This window comes from Bidens hawaiensis, unplaced genomic scaffold (genome assembly GCF_021521415.1).
Source record: "Bidens hawaiensis isolate Kalapana, Puna unplaced genomic scaffold, B.hawaiensis_p1.1 tig00032158_1, whole genome shotgun sequence".
NCBI lineage: Eukaryota > Viridiplantae > Streptophyta > Magnoliopsida > Asterales > Asteraceae > Bidens > Bidens hawaiensis.
In genome coordinates, this window is record NW_027495466.1 from 224,605 (window position 1) to 229,028 (window position 4,424).

Consider the following 4,424-nt stretch of genomic DNA (forward strand, 5'->3'; position numbering starts at 1 on the left):
ACTAACATGTCATTTTTGGATTGAACTTTTGGGGATGTTACATAAACTTTATTAATTTATGAAAATTACCCTTAAAGGTTAACAAGTAACGATTAATTAATCGGTAAAGATTCAATTAAGTAAAACCGGCTTAGACACGTAAGACTAATTAAGTAACAGTGAGAATGGTTAGAGCGGTATTTGATATTGTGTTTATTAAAAAGTCAATCGCGCACAGCTCAAGGAAGGAATAACCATTTACAGTGAACGTAACCGCGTTTATGTGAGTTTCTAGCCCCATTCCTTGTTATGTTTACGGGGCTGTGTGCATACTCGATGTGATTGGTTAATACACTTACCATAAGTGGTAAGTGTATGCTATATATGGATAGATATGAATGATTGCTTATCGGTACGTGAACGATCTTCGGATATTGTGCTTACTGTCAGGTTATAAATAAAGATATGAATGTATGTGTAATGTATGGATGATGTATGAACGTTATGAATGAATGCTTGTCGGGACGTGAACGATCTTCAGATATTGCACGTAATGACAAGGAGTATGATTGTTAAATGAATGATGTGAAGAACGCCTAGAGTGTTCTTATGCTATGATGTGATTGTTGTATATGCAATAAGTGTATGCAGGTATAGGAACAGTAAATGAGTTCTACGTCTGACGTAGTAAGTTAGGAGGGCAAATTACTCTAACTTCCGTTGGATATAGACTTGGCAGCGTAGTTAAGGACTGCGGGCCTGATACGTGTCATAGATGATAGATGAGAACGTAGTTAAGGACTGCGGGCCTTATATGTGTTATAAATGATTGATGATAACGTATTTAAGGACTGTGGGCCTTATAGGTACTTTGGATAGGATCCAACATAGGAAAGGACTGCGGACCTTATACGTGTTGTAATTATATTGTGGTAGAATAGGGGGGACTGCCGACCTTGTACGTGCTATGAACTAGGTTGCAACATAGGGAAGGACTGCGGACCATGTACGTGTTGTTATTGTAGGATGGTATAGGGAAGGACTGTGGACCATAAATGGTGAACATAGGTGAGGACTGCAGACCTTTTACGTGTTCACGACCTTGAGTATAGGTATAGGCGGCGGACTATGAACATACTCTCGGTAGGTTGAGGTAGGTAATAGTATGTATGCATTAATGTATGTAGGAAAGGTAACTGGTTAAGTATGGATAAGTATCTTCGGATATGTATGTATGTATGATATGTGTATGTATTGTATGTCGCTTGATTAACTAGAACTCACTCAACGTAGCTGACTTTTAGTTTTCACGCAGGTGATCAGACTAAAGAGCTAGCATGAGGATGGCACATGGAATGGATTGAACGGCTGGCATCTGAAGATGGATGAAATGAAGTTTTAAATATGATGTTTTATGTTATGGTTTTAAAGAAAAAATTAAATGTGTTGTAACGAATGATTGAAGTTAACGTTTCCGCGAAAAGTTTTAATTAACTCTGATTGTAGAACTGTGTTTATGAGTAAATCCAACATTAAAGTTGGGCTACCAGGAACGGGGCCTTACATAAATTTGGAGCCTTAGTTGCTGAACCAGCCTCGACCTCCATCTTTACCAGATCAGAGATGTTTATCGAAGTCATGCTCAATCGAAATGAGAACATAAATTCTGTCAAACTTTTGTTCTGTGAACAGTGAAGGGCGAAGTTAAATTAACTTCGCCTTAAAGTTATCTTCGCTAAAGGCGAAGTTAAGTAAGATCAAAGTCTTTCTCAACTTCGCAGCCAGGGACAACTTCGCTGGTTGTATCTTCGCAAGTTACAACTTCGCCTAAACCCTAAGAGACACAGACGACAACTTTGACACAGAATATAGAGTCTTGTACTTCGATTTTGCACACAGTTCTTTTGTTTATGGTCTGGTTATAAGGTTGTAGGATGTACGAAAAAGGCTACAAAAGACAAGGATGGATGGAACGGCTGTTTTTTTATGTGAAACAATCCGCGAAAATTCTTCCGGAAGGGTTTTAACACTCGTGTGATAATCTCGAACCACACAATCAAGAGCTAATGCTCTGATACCAATTGTAGGTTCCCAGCCAGATCTACACATAAGTATCTCGTACACAGAGGGTGCGAAATCCCCTATGTATACGATTACGAGTGTAAATTAAAGAACAAATCGGAAACGTATAAAGAACAAACACATAAGCAAAAAAAATATTTGTTATTAGCAACTCAGTGCTCGTAACCAATAATAAAAACGGAGTCCAAAAGTTATGACCAGAAGTCTACCAAAACCTACGGCAAAGTTAGGTTACATAGACTTTGACAACTTCGCCAAACATGCTTGGCGAAGTTGTCCCTAAATTCGCTACTAGGCTAACATTGCCTAAATCATAATGCGAAACATCCAGTTCAACAAAACCAAAACGTAACAAACAATGTTATGATTATAGACAAGATAAACTAAAGACTAATGAACTATTGGCATATTGCACCAACATAAAGTCCTAGGCTCGTTTATTATGCAAGACGGGCAGAAAGAGTCGAAAAAAAACAGGAGAGTGAAGATAATAAAATCAGATTCGAACAAGCATTAATCGAATCGAATATGCAAAGTAATCGAATTGATTGGGCAAGTAATCGAATCGGACGGGCAAAAAGTAATCGAATAGAATGGACAAAGTAATCAAATCGAAGAGACAAAAGTAATCGAATCGAATGGGAAAAAAGTAATCGAATCGAATTCGATTCGATTAAAATCCATTAGTCGATTAGTAGTTCCATTCGATTAAAATTTGTCATTCGACTAGAATTTCCATTCGATTAGAATTTGTCATTTGATTAAAAGTTCCATTCGATTAGAATCTGTTATTCGGTTAGAATTTCCATTCGATTAGAATTTGCATTCGATTAGAATGGTTCAAACTTCACTTTTCAGATGAATTTTTAGCTCGACCCCAGCCAGGGGATCTGCCCCTTAGACCTTGCTAGGTGCCGCTGCCCCTAGACCCCGCTGCCAAGGGCGCTGCCCCCGGACCCCCGTAGCTAAGGGTTATAGTGACATAAAAGTATGGCATAGATAGGAAATATTATGTACGTAGATGTATATATATATATATAACTGAAAGTATATATGGTTGTATGGTTGTATGTTTAAAGGGTTGCATACCCTAATAATTTATGCGAAGGTTACATGGTTTCAGACCCTAATAATATATGCAGAGGTTAAAGGGTTGCAGACCCTAAAAATATCTGTGAAGGTTACAGGGTTGCAGACCCTAATAATATTTGAGAAGGTTATAGGGCGAAATGCTCTGTAAAATGTATAGATAGTTATGTATGTAATGGACATGCTAAAAGAATGAATGTATGAAAGAAAGAATGAAAGATGTATGTATGTATGTATTTATGTATGAAAGTATGTGAATTAAGTACATAATATGTATCTTCGAATACGTATATATGTAAGTATGTGAATGTTTTGTATGTTGCCTGACTAACTAGAACTCATCAGCGTAGCTGACTTTTAGTATGCACACAGGTGAATAGGCTAACGCAGCTCACTTGAATGAAGACACATGACATTAGACTGAAGAGGCTGGCATCTTTAGAAGAATATTATGATGTTTAAATATGACTTTTTATGTTATGGAAAACTTCGAATGACTATGTAATATATGGTTGAAGTTTTATATTTCACGAAAAGTTTTTAATTAACTATGATATATAGAATTGTGTTTATGAGTAAATCCAACGATAATGTAGGGCACCGGGACCGGGGACTTACATTTTTGCACGTGCATTTTTTTATTAAGTTCATTTAAAAAGATCATTTTATGATATAAATAAAATCAATTTATATACACATAGTATAAATACAAGCATAGATGTAATACATTTTTTATATACATAATATAATTATTTTATATTAATTTTAGTTTATAATTTGGATACCCTCGAGTGTTACACGGGTTTACAACTAATATCTAATATATAAATGAAAAAATGAAAAGTAAAGAATTTTAGAACGTTTTATACACTATATAACACAAATTTAGTGTGTTAGTTTAACAAATTAAAATGATAGGTAGAAAGTTGATGTTTTTTCTTATAGTTTCAAATAACCCATAGGAGTAAAAAATAAACTAAATTAAATATTAGTACTTTTATAACATACTTATGTTTGACTAAAACAAAAACTCATTGTTTCTCTCTTATTTCCTACATTCTACAACTTCTTCACTTTTTACTTCAACCAAGAAGTTGCAGCAACGTACGCCATCATTGTTTTACCAGATTTTTTTCCGGCCAGGTTGTTTTATCAATGCACACTTGTTTTCCATTTTCTCAATGGTTTCAAAAATTTAAAGGAAGAATGGGGCGATTGAAAATTTTTATAGGGGCATTCAGGAATTTCACGTATGTATAACACTAAATTTGTTT